We start from the raw sequence: 13538 nt of genomic DNA, 5'->3' as shown, positions 1-13538 counted from the left end.
CTCTGCATCTTCATTCAGGACAGCCAAGAAACCCAAACAATCTAAGAATACATCTGTGACAAAGAAATAAAATAAATACGATGTGAGTACACAAACAAACGCCACACATTCCTGAAAAACAATGAGGTTTTTTTTTTTTCATACAACATGGATTGGAGTAGAGACCACAGTGCTTTGTAACATGTGCCCGATATTAAGGGACAAGTATTGCATACTCTCCCTTGTGAACGTTTAAAGATAATTCAAATCTGCAAAAACAGAAGCTACAATGACCATTACTAGAGACTGGAGAAAACACTGAAGACAAAGGGCTGGAGAACCCTGACGACAGAGTGCCAAGTAGACAGAACCATGAAGCTTTAGTGTATGCGTGCGCAACATCACCAAACACTCATGATACTATGCCGTACGTTTTTAAAAGCTATAATAAAAGATCTTAGATGTATTTTCCATAATAAATGTAATAAGTGAAAAGAGTTACAATTACTTACTAAGATAATATATTTGACTTGATTGCGAAAATGTGTGTGCATGGAGACACATAACAAATCACACCTTGTTAATATAAATCATTCTGGTTTTTTATGGATCATTTATTAAAACTATAAAACAATTTGATCTTATTGTAGTAAAAATAACTTCTTAAAAAGAAATATAGTAGATTTCCCTTCCTAATACAGTTGTTATTACTTTTGTTTGTCTCCTTCCTGATAGCAAGATATCATAATATACCTACTAGGATCCCATGAAATTAGAACCGAGTGATGCTTTATGTAGCTTGAGCACCAAAGGCTCTGATCAGCAGGAGTTAAAAATAATGTTCATTTTTCCTGTATTTTGTATTGCTAGTCACATTTGTTTTGTCACCTATAAGAAGAAAATATTAGTATTTAGTGGAGGAGTTTGATCACAAATCAACATGCTTTCCCAGGTATTTAACTGGCACAGTAACTCTCTGAGACATACTCAAATACTTGTAAATGATATCTATTACAGTCAAATGTTTCCATTTTCTGAGAGAAAGTCGCTGAGTGAGTGCCTGACTGTGGCTGTAACACCATTCTTTTTATATTGCAAAGTATATTCTTTCAGAAAAGAATCTATGCCTTCACATTCTATATAGGTTGCATGTCATCTTATCCTCAGTGACAGAAAAAAAAAAAAAAAAAAAAAAAAAAGGATCCCAGAATATCTGCAGTAAATTCTGCTGAATGTTAACAGCGGGTTCAGATGCATTCCAGTTCTGACCTTGTGCAATGCTTTCTTGCTTATGCAACGCTTTGTATATCAAACATACAAATTGCCGCAAAAGCTTTGGCTGCTTCCGTATGGATACATTTCAGAAAACAAATGTTGTTCAGGTCAGTTTCATCAAAGCCATTTTTCTTCCTTTTATTCCATGGCGCTAGACTGCATGATATATTTGATAGCATTTTAATGGCATACAGGGAAGTCACACAGTGATTTGTTTCATGTGAGTGCTTGTTGGTCTACAACGGTAAGGAATATTCAATCAAACTCTCAAACCAGCTGATATTTCTAGGAGATTTATGGATTATGGAATATTTTTTAGTACTTTATTCAACTCTTCGCAATTCAGTGTGTGTGTGTGTGTGTGTGTGTGTGTGTGTGTGTGTGTGTGTGTGTGTGTTCTTGCCTTTCTGTCTTGGTTGCTATCCTATGTGAGTTGAAAATAGATTACCTTAAAAATTGTATTTCTTTGCATAGTGCTAAGGCTATAAGGTTTTCATGCTTGCATATCATTTGACATTTATGTACTTCTCAATGAAGGAATATATAAGAATTTTTTAAATGGAGAAAATGCTTAGGTTTAGACCTTTTGAAATATGTGGCAAGGGACATCATTGTGTCTTTAAACCTGCATATGCATTCCCAGAATTTTCTGTTTACCTAACTTTTTAATTTACATGATTTATAATCATAATTTGTATAACCTATTAAATAAATTACTGATTATTTCTGATCTGGGTATGGCAAATGATATATGCTTGCTTTACTTTTAACTTTTATTTTGTGGTAAGGTTAGTAATTTTTATAAAAATAAAAATTTAAACCTCTAGTTTACTTCTTTTCTGCAAGCAGTTATTGATCAGCTTAGGTTAGGTTCACAATCAGAAATTATGCCCAAAGAACTAAGAAAAATTTTCAACAGAGAAAATGATCTAACTGGAAATGAGCTTCATCTTAGCATAAGATATAATGAAGGAGTTTTGTTTATTAAATTCTGAGAAAAGTACAGTAACCAGTTTATATGCAGTAATACATGTACTGCAGCAACTTATTTCTTAGACTGAAGGAACTATACAGGCTTAAAAGTGGGCTAGAAGTTTCTGATATGATGCAGGTGAATGGTTTTTATTTTATTCAATCACTGCTTTTGTGCCCCCTTTTTCCACTCTCTGCTCAAGGGACACACAATCCCCTCTTAACGGCTTCAGTGAGCTGGATCACAAATTGGTCACCAGGGATGAAGATGGTAAATAAAGAATTCCTGCTGCTGCTGTCTGCTGAGTCACCTCAATCCTTAGATCTCAAGGCAGTTCCAAGTCTCTGAAAGAGAATGCCATAGATCAGAACAATTATGTTAACAGTTTTTTAAAAAGTATAACTAATACCATGACTTGGGACAATTTATTTTTATCTTAGACTCTATCTACAAGTCACAGTAAATACAGCCCAACAGTAAGCTTATAGTTTATTTATTGATTATTTCAATTTTAATCACACACTCTTTATTTACAGTATGCACTATGGTAATTTTACGTACTACTTTTGTGTGCTTTATCACAATACAAATAAATAGTTACTATTTAGAAAAAAAAAGAACAAAAACAAAAAATAAGCAAATGACCATGAGTGATTATAATTTAGCGATTGTAAATAGTAGCTAAATGTATATCTCATTAAAAACTAGCTATTAATAACAAATTGCACTGAGCTACATTCTGAGAGGTTATGTTTCCATTAATACAATAGTTACTTAGTTTTATTACTTTAATTAAAAGTTGTATTAATTAAATATAGGGCATCTGATGACACTCACTTGCATCTACTTTAATCTCCCTCCTAATCTTTTCCTCTCCAACTCTTCCTTAAAGGTCCCCTTTTTATATTTTTAGGTTATCCCAGCCTATGAGTGTAATTATGAGTTTAGAACTATTCTTTGGAGCCTGGGATGCTCATTAATGCACACATAACAAAACACAAGGACTACCTTCATCTGTAAGCTTTTAAGAGTTTTCAGTTTGGTATTAAAAAGTAGTGCCTTATAAACTCTCTTCCTCAACCCTGGACTAATTGCTGACAGGGATAGTTTTCAGGCAAAGTGCAAATAGTTGCCGAACCTGTAAATTCTTTACTGCAATGTTTGTGTTGTTCCCAGGGCGTGACGTTTCCCAGCACATCTTCCTGAAGGGACTGGAATTTGGCATGAGATAATCCAAGACCAAGTTCTCAGCACAAAAGATATTTGTTTTCCTCAGAAGGACAGAGGTCAGGGAATTTAGACAAAGACACAAGATAGATCATGAACAAGGGAGAAAGGAGAAAGGAATAAGGACAAGGAAGAAGAGATATTTATCCCAGAGGGACAAAAGACCCTCTAGGTAGAGAGGAGACATAGGTAAATGGCAGTTTATACATGTAAAAGGGGAAACCTCCTGTTAGGATGAATAAGATTGTTGTTGATTGGGCATGTTAATTAGGTGAGCCAAAGGGGGTTTTGATTGCTGGACTTCAGTACCTTGATAGCTGGACATTGGTAGTCAACCTCAGAAAGAGGAAGTGCCCAAATAAGAGAACAGAGCCTGAGGGCTAGCTTTAGGAATATATTATATTATTATATTATATTATTATATTATAAAGGAAGAGAGAATAGGGGAGAAGGGCAAGGCCTGCCAGAGCCGTGTTTGCCAGGGTCGGGCAGGCCAGAGTCCCTTCATTCCTTGTCTTCCAGTTCTTGTGTATTTTCTTTCTTCCTCCTACACATTAATTCCTAAGTCTTATAGAGTTGGCCATATTTATTTTATTTAGGTCATGAAACCAACAGTCACATATTCTCATCATTTTAGGGCAGCTACTAGTCTCTGTGTTCAATGCAATTCATTGAAAAAAGATTGCTGTTCTGATTTCGGCCAAGTGGAGTATTTGTCTATGGGTATAAATGTAGTTATTTAGAAGAAAAATTGAGGGTACATCTATTTATATACCATTCAAGTAATTTTCTTGATACAAGGACAAATAACATAATGAATCTAATGATAGGAATAACAATTATCCAGTTATAAGTTATCTATTTCTTTTCACATTGATTGATCATTTTTACAAATAAAACTGAACATGTTCCATTTATTTTATTGTTTAAAATAAAATGTTTTGAAAGTGAAAACATTGAGTAACATTGAGATGAACCCAGAAAATACAAGCTCACCATGTGGAATATATATGTATATGTATGTTTATATACATATATAGGTGTATGTATGTATGTATGTGTATATATATATATATATATATATATATATATATATATATATATATATATATATATATATGTTTTGGTGTATACCTATGTATGTGTATTTATATGTCCTACATACAGAAAAGTAGAACACTAACTCAGAACCTCAACCTGACAAAACTACCAATATGCTATCTGAAATTAAAGAATGTACTGTGGGCAACAGCAGCATCCTATTTGATAAATGTTATTGAGTTAAATAATTTAACCATTATAAAATAAAAATTATCCTTTATACACTTTTCATTTTCTTGAATTGGTATTCATATTATCTGAGATTTATTATTGACTGTTCCTAACTAATCCAGGTATATATTTCAGTAGTCATCACTCACATGGATCTAGACATTAGTATACAAGAAATCTTTAGAGCTTAGGCTGATCCTAAATATGGGAACTTCATACATTAGTCTCTAGAAAGCTGTGTTTACAAATATGGTCTACCATTACTGTCATTGCTTTAAAATACACATGTTCATACATACAACATAAACAATGATGCTATTTTCTTCTCCTCATCCAAAACAACCTCTATTCAAAATATCCCCCAAAACAAAACAAAAACAAAACAAAACAAAAAAACCAAAGTCAAAACCTATAAATAATAACAAAAACAAAATCTAGTACATGTGTGAAACTCCTGAATATATTGATTGATTTGTAGAATTTTTATTAAAGTTGCTTCTTATAGCCAAACTTACATTATAAAATACTTGATACTTTTATCAGAGCAACACAGTGGAGTTTACTTGATGGTGTATGTATTCTTCAATTATCCCATTATTACTCTAGCCATGCAAATGAACAAAGCTCACATTCTTTGACCAAGGAGTATTGACTTCATTTTTGAAAGGAAGGATGGCTATGATAAACCTTATGTGACTGAACAAAATGTAAAAGTATTTTGCCTAGGAAATGTAGTGGCCATTATGGTCTAATCATCAAATATAAACTAAAATACACCAATTATAAGAGATACATTTTACAGCTGTGATATGATGTGACCCTCCCTTCCCTCAGTGATCCTCACCTGATGTGAGGTCATGAGGGTAAAGTGGGTAGAGAAGAAGGACTTGGAGTGCAGACTGCCCAGAAGTACAGTGGTACGAGTGACTTCTGGAAGCAGCTTCCAGCAGGTGAGGAAAGTGGTCCTAGGGTAGTTGTATATTATTGGCTAGATCTTAAAGCACTGGGAGTGCTTTACATTCTACGAATTGCAGATACTCAACTTCTTATGAGGAGAAGAAAATTGAGCCTGAATTTTGGCCAAAGGCTATGTGACCTCTCTCAAGGGTGGGGATGATGCATCCATACACTCTCTAAATGGATGCGGACAGAAAGAAAGAAGCCCCCCGCCCCCACCCCACTGCCGAGAAATGGAGTCCTTCCTTCTTTGCAGAGCTCAGAAGAGTGGACAGATTATGATGGACTGTGGACCTCAAACTAAAACAGCAGGATCCAAAACCGGGTGGTGGTGGCACATGCTTTTAATCACATGGCTTGGGAGGCAGAGGAAGGCAGATGGCTGTTAGTCTGAGGCCAGGCTGAGTACAAAGCGAGTCCAGCATAGTCAAGGCTACACAGAGAAACCCTAACAACAACAACAAAAAAACAACAACAAAAACAAACAAAAAACAAAAACAAAAACAAAAACAAAAAACTAAACAAAATTAAAAAACAGCAGGGTCTTCCAACTCTTGAACCTTTATGTGACTTTATATTTAGTAACAATTAGTTGACACACTGAAGAAAATAGATATCAGATAATATAAACAAACCATTTATTCTGATTGTTTAATAAGACCCACTTTTTATTTCTTAGAAGCCCTTGTTTTCTTTTTTTCATCCTCATTATTACTGTATAGTCTTTGTAATTTGTATTCTTAATACAGCATAGCATTCTGAAGTAGGGAATGCACTATTTTCAGGAATAGAGTATAACAGTGAAAACTTTGAGAGTAGATGTATTTAGTAATACTTTTAGGTAAATTCCCCAATTAGAACTATGTATATATTTTTAATTATTTTAAAGTTCATTTAATTGTATGTGTTTACATAAGTTCCTCTTCTTACTCTTTCTTCCAATTCCTCCTGCATGATTAAAACTTTCCTTATATATAAACACAACCTCGTGAGTCATTTAGTGTTGAGTCATTTAGTAGAGTCATTTAGTCATATATGATTTTAGCTCTCAACATTTGGTTTTGGAGAACCAGCTAGTAAGATCGTTCATGGGGAAGATTTATTGTTTTCCTCAGTAATTAGTTAATTACACATCTTCGCCAAAAAAAAAAAAAAAATGGGATCTTATGACCTTTCCCAATTTTGTGTTAACATGTAAAGTGATAGTGGTGTTGTTCATATTACATTTACTCCCTGTCATGCATAGAAGATACAATATGTCAAAATGCATATGGTCCACTGGTTCTTTCAGCACTTCTCTTCTCTGCTCTATTATGTTTCCCAAGTATTCCAGGTTCCCTTGTAAACGTGTGGATTGGGAATGGTCATAGTCTGTTGCTCTCTGCATTTTCATCAGTTGCACGTTTCTATAATTGCTGTTGATTGAAAAAAATCTCCTTTATTCTCTAACATTTTGAATACTTAGCTCCTGCTGTGGTTGTTGATTCATTCTCTTTGAGGAGTCGTACATAGTAGGTATGACCTTGCTGGGGGAAATAGGTCTCTCGGAATAGACTCTGAGGTTTCAAAACCAAGTACTATTCTATGTTTTTTTTCTCTGACTCCTTCCTGTGGTTCAAGATAGGAACTCTCAGCTGTTCTAGACAACAAACACAGTTTCTGGCATGCTTCCCTACAGTGATGAACTATGATCCCTTTGTATCTGTAAGCAGAGCAATTTTTTTTTCTATTTCAAATTCCATTTGTCACAGAGTTTATAAGAGCAATAGAAATTTAACTAATGAAGAGGTTGATACAGAAGTTAGGAATTACTGTGGCAAATTTGGTCATGCTGTTTTTTGAATAACTATGGAAGACACTGGGATGTTAGACTAGATGAGTGATTAAACACTATAAGCAGAGCGTATAGGGACACACTAGTAAGAAGGTGGAAGACAGTAGTGTAAAGAACTATGTGGACTGTTGAGGCTTAGAAAAAATTCTGTTTAGTGTGGGAATATCAACCACTAGGCAGAGGCCCTTGTGATATTTTTGGCAAAGAGTATAAGTTGTTTTTGCCCTTTCCCCAAGTAAAATTTCAAAGTAATTTCTTTGGCAGAGGATATTTAAAGTTGGCTTAATATTGATTCTGTTTCATCTTTACAAATAATCACCCTTGTGCATATATCAAATGAAGAAGAGCAAGTAGGACAGAAGGAAATGTCCTGTATGAAAAGAAAAAGGGCAGGAGCCCAGGCTTGTGCTGAAAGAGGGTAAGGAGAGACCTTGTTTGCTCTGGCATCAAGGCAAAGGTCCCTTCAGGGAAACACCCCACCCATGTAGGCTTTCATCGTGTGAAAGAAAAAGGCTTAAGGGAGTTTCTGCTTCTACAAAGGGATAACAAACAGAAGCTGGTACACATGTGAGTCAAGGGGACAACTTCTGTCATGGACTGGCGGCCAAACTGGGCAGTGTCAGTATAAAAGGATTATATAATCCCCTTGTAGAGTTACAGAGAGATCCTGAGGCCAAGTACGTGGCAGTGGTGTCTCAGAATAGAAAGTCTGAGAGACCATTATGTGAAACTGAGACTGAAATGTATTTTGTGTTTTGCTGTGGTCTGCCATCTTATAGGGCCATGTGGTTGAATGTGGAATTTTGAGTGAGAATGTCCTCCACAGCCTCTGATATTTGAACACTTGTTCCCCAGTTGGTGTCACTATTTGTGTAGGCTTAGGAGATATGGACTTGCTAGAAGAAGTATTTCTCGGGGGTTGGGATTTAAACCTTCAAAACAACTCATAATGAGCAGTTTGGTCTCTGCTCTACGCTTTCTGTTTTAGTTCGAGATGTGGGTTCTCAGCTATTACAGAACATCTTCAATCCCCGGTGCTATGTTACACTACTATAATGAATATAGACTACTTATCTCTCTGGAACTAGAAGTCTAAGAGACCCACCCTTCTGTGAGTTGTCTTGGTCATGCTATTATGTCACAGCAATAGAAAAGTAACAGTAATGGTCTCTATCATCTATAAAAAAAAAACTACTTATATGAGGAATCAGAGCTACACTTACCTGTGAGTATTGGTAAGTAGTTGGATAAATAAAGTAATTGTTAGGAGTTTTATAATTAAAGATTAAATCAATGGTAGATTGAAAGTACCAAGATATAAGAAGGTACCAGACAACAGATATTATGTTATATGGAGTTTATTAAATGATCATGGGGGGAGAAGGAAACGGGAAAGGAGTACCCGAGAGGGGGGGATAGAGAGAGTGGGGCAGGGGAGCGAGGGGGGTAGAGAGAGAGAGAGAGAGAACACATGGAGAGTCTGTCTTTTAAATGGCCTTGGGTAGTGACATCACAGGTAGGCAGACTGAAGCATAATCCTAACATTCTTACATTTTCCTATAATTAAAAAAATGAGGAACCATGGATTGTTCTTATATAAGGTAAGTTAAAGTTAAATGTAGGTTAGAGAGAAAAGAGAGAGAAAAAAGCAATAGCAACAAATGTCCAGATTATATAGTGAAGGGGAAGAAAAAGTTCTGCCTTGAAAATTTAAGGTGGAGGGCAAGCTATGTCGGCCATGTCCTGCAGAAGATAGGGATTTAGGAGTGCTGGGAGAACCTGGTGCTGTTTGTCCCAGGACTGGAGCACACCATTTCAACCTTTTGCAAATGGATAAGGGGCGAAGTAACCATCTTAACTACTTCCTGCTGACAGTAGGATGGTAATAGGGGGATTAAAAAGTTGAAATGTTGGCCAGGTTCCAGAAGAACAGGCTATTGTGTTTGCAGTCCATGCTCTGAGAACATCTACAGCTGGGAAGGGCAATGCAGGTCCAGCTGGGAGAACCAATACAGGTCCAGCTGGCACTTGTGTGTAGCTGCTTTCATGATGTTCCAGATGTAGGCAATCTGGCAGGATACTGGAATATATATGTGGTCAGAAGACAAAGCTGGTAGATTTGGGAGAAAATTCCCTTTAGGTATGCATTTGAAACTCTTGGAAGAGCAAAGAGACAATGTTGACAATTTGTGAAAATTTTGGGAGAGCAAATACAAGGAACTTCCTTCCCTTTTACCTGATTGCTCGCAATAAATAAAACAGTTTAGTTTTGGAATTGCCCAAGTTTGGTTGCAGAGGCACGTAAGCTTAGAAGCCTTTACTGTGGGCATATGGATTTGAGATTCTCAGAAGGTATCCAAAAGGCATGTTAGAAGGAACAGATGGCTGAACATTTCCCATGAGGAGGTGAAGTCAGTAAGCCATCAGGGCATCCCTCAAAATGGATAGTGACCCAAGGGAGTGGTGCAGACCAGTTAGTAGCTCGTCGGTACTAACCAGCAACCAACAGTCTAGCTCTACAGATGACCTAGCTTCAAGGATGCAGCTAAGAGTGCACTAGAATTTTTAATCAGCAGTTGTCACAGAACAGTAGAAAAAAAAACCACATCAGAAAACTGACTCAATGGGGATGAGCCTAGTTGGAGGTCAGCAAAGAGGTTGGGTATCTCTGCTCCCAGTGAACCAGAGAGGTGTTGACCATCTCTTGGACAAAGAGAAGCATTTACACTACTAGGAAGGGAGAATTTAGCTGGTGTTGGATGCAGAAAGTTGGCAATGAGGTAGTTAGGGAAAGGGGAGTCCCAAAGCCAGTGAAAAGAGGGAGTAATCCCACCCTTACAGATAGGAGATAGCTGAGAAATTTAGGCTGTGAATTACAATACTTATCTGGACTCCATTTGACCTGAGAGATGGATTTCCTATAGCTTACACAAATCCTTTTAAGTTCATAAAGGGAGATAAATTTAGCATCTTCACTGTTTATAATCTATAGTGAAACATACATTGTTAGACATGTACACATTGTAGGAAAAGGGTGGTAGACATATAGCAATAGCACAGGCTTGGGGAAAGAGAACTTTGTGTTAAGACATGTTCTTAAAACACCTTCTTGGTAGTTTTTAGCAATAGGTGAAATTGACAGTTAAAGTTTGGTCTCCTGTATATGAAGAGGGCTGTGAAGGTACCTGAGTTTCCCATGATAGAAGCTGGCTATGAGATTATGTAACCCAAGTATGAGTTTGAAACAGATGTGTAGCATTAGTGTTACCATGTTTTGTGAGGCTGCTGAATTTAAGAGCTATGTGTCCTCCACCAGGTCCAGGAGCTTGAAGGCTGGAAATGTTCACAACTCTTGTGTTGGTTGAACCTCCAGTGGCTAGGCACAGAGAACAAACCTGCATGTGAGCGGTGACATCCATAGGACAAATTTGCCAACATACTGGACTGTGAGACCAGTGTCCCATTCTTGTTATAGCAGCTGTGAGACCTGTGTCTCCTTTTGGTTGCATCTGAAACAGGTCCCTGGCAGAGCTGACTCAGGCTGGACCCAGGCAGCAAGGGGCATGCAGACCTCTGGATTTTGTTGTTGTTGTTGTTGTTTTAATATTTGTTTTTTTTTTTGTTTTTGTTTTTGTTTTTTGGGAGGTAGTAGTTAAGGCCTGGAGCCTTGTGTTGTACCTGAGCCTGTTGGCAAGGCCCTTTTGGGTTTGAAAATTTTATCAGTTCTTATATGGGGCTCAGGACACATACTCATTCTTTTAATTAAAATGGCAGTGAGAACACAGTCTTGTCTATCTTAAGAATATTTAAATAGCAACTTTGTTCATATTTTATCTTAATACTTAACGACAAAGGCTTTAGGTTTTAACTCTGTTAAGTTGGAACATTAATAACATAAGCACAGTCCAAAAGGAGCAGAACAGTTTTTTATTACTAATGACTTTACATTTAGAATTTTAGGCTAAGCATGGTTTAAGAAAGTGATTTAAAATTTAATATTGTAAACAAATGAATGTTACACAGTAGAATATTATAGAATAAAATTTTAAAATGTATCAATCCCATTAGCCAGGAAGCCTGTAGTTAAATCTAGGTTAGCTGATGACAGGAAAAAAAGGCATTTATTTAATTGTCTAGGAATTAGCCAGAGCATAGATTAGAATCAAACACAATTTAGATCAGGATAAAAACATAGCCAATAGACAATTGTATACCTAATAAACAATTGTATGATTTTTTTTTTCTTTTGAGAGTAGATGTGTGGAGCCATGCTAAATTCTGCCATGTCAGAAATACTGTGCTTAGGCTGCATGCTGTGACCTTCGAGTTCCTGACCTTTGCCTCATGAGGTCTTGTGTTCTAGGCTATCCTTGGACTATTTGCCTTTGAAAGAAGTAGGGAAGTCCCAATTTGAAACCACCCAGAGGATGAAGGAAGTTCTTAAAAGGAACTACTCAGAGAAATAGGAAGTTCTTAAAGGGAGTTACTCAGAGAACTAGAAAGTTCTACAGGGAGTGACTCAGGCTATTGTATTCTTGCCTGGGGGCTAGGGTGAGTGGGATTAGAATAGATCCTATTGACCTTGCTCTATATATATTCTTATTAGTCAGCGTTAAAGTGAGCCTTGATCAGAAATTTCTAGACTTGACTAGTAATTTCTTGCATCTCTGTAACCTACTTTCAATCCCCACTCCCTCTTTCAGGTGAACCCTGATTCGATTTGTCCTGAGGGGCGGGACACATCAAGCAGAAAACAAATTAGAGACATTTTTGTTTTTAGGAGTTGCAAGGTATAGTCTTAGAGAAAGCAAAGCTGCATCTGAGGTCTGGAGGCGGGACTGGGGGGCGCGGGGGGGGGCAGGCAGGAACCTTTAGTAATTATAGGCATACCCGAGAAGGGGGAGGTGTTGGGGTAGTGGGCAGAAGCCGGGGGTCATGTCGCCAGATGCCCAGTAGAAAGGGTATTTTTAGCATGGCGGCTACCGTGCCGATTTAAAAGCTCAGGGTGGCTGAACCTTAGCAGAGAAAGGGATATGGAGCTTATGCAGCTCCATTCAGTCCTGGCTCCGCTCAGCCCACACAGCAGGAACAAAACTGAACAGAGACACAGCCAGGCTCTGTTGGGGCAGTGAAAGTGGTGACGATGGCAGCTGAACAAAAATGGCTGGCCATTGGGGCAGAGAACCAACAGAGAGGGTTAGGCCGTTTCGGTTTGCCTCTTATTCAAAGTAGACCATCTGAGACACAAGCGTTCTGGGGACTTGGAGTCCAATCAGCGGAAAAGATTTTTTGGCTATACCCAGAAAAGTCCATGGCAGATCGGAGCGCTTAGCAAAAATAGGAGGAGTAGAAGTTGAGATCCACAGGTAGCTTATCAATAATATAGCAGGCAGCGGAGGTGGAGGGATGCTTAGCCATGGGGACAGAGTTCAGAACAGACCTCAGCTTAGAATAGTAGTCTCATTGGTTTTGAAAAGGTTGGCAGGAAGGCTCTCTAGGTAGGTTGATTTCCCAGCCTGTGGCCGAGGGAAGTGGGAGAGCAGTATAGTACTTAGAGAAAGAAATTTAGAAATCAGAAGGGATAGACCTCTAAGTTTCATACCCGAGTTCAGCACCAACGCTATATATAAAAGTTAAGGCAGGTGATAGATAGAAGGCACCAATAATAACCAAAGATATTTAATAACCAATTTTATTGTTAAAGATTAAAGCAATGGTAGATTGAAGTTACCAAGATATAAGAAGGTACTAGACAACAGATATTATGTTATATAGAGTTTATTAAATGAGCATGGGGAGAGAAGGAAAAGGGGGACAAGGGTACCCCAGAAAGAGAGAAGAAGAGGTATGGAGAGAAATTAGATAGGAGGGGTAGAGGAGAGAGTAAGAGAGGGTAGGGAAGGAGAGAGAGAGAGAGAGAGAGAGAGAGAGAGAGAGAGAGAGAGAGAGAGAGAGAGAGAGAGAGGAGGGAGGAGAGGAGAGGGGGGTAGAGAGAGAGAGAAGGCATGGAGGGTCTGTCTT

At 37.6% G+C, this 13538-nt stretch overlaps 1 protein-coding gene across 5 annotated transcripts in view; it reads left to right on the top strand.

Moving 5' to 3' along the window:
• CDH18 (cadherin 18) overlaps positions 1-13538 on the top strand; it is an 838900-nt gene that overhangs the window by 191725 nt on the left and 633637 nt on the right. The window contains exon 1 of one of the 5 annotated variants that reach the window (XM_084783758.1): positions 1297-1361. The exons of 3 other annotated variants lie outside the window; for them this stretch is intronic. The gene's annotated coding sequence lies outside the window, so the exon portion shown is untranslated. Of the gene's footprint in view, positions 1-1296; positions 1362-13538 lie in introns of those variants that run through there. One more of the 5 variants, XM_084783759.1, reaches the window with a different exon arrangement.

Source organism: Acomys minous (genome assembly GCF_964271855.1).
Source record: "Acomys minous genome assembly, chromosome: 5".
Lineage (NCBI taxonomy): Eukaryota > Metazoa > Chordata > Mammalia > Rodentia > Muridae > Acomys > Acomys minous.
Note: the sequence above shows the minus strand (reverse complement) of the source record. Positions and strands in the feature narration are given on the sequence as shown.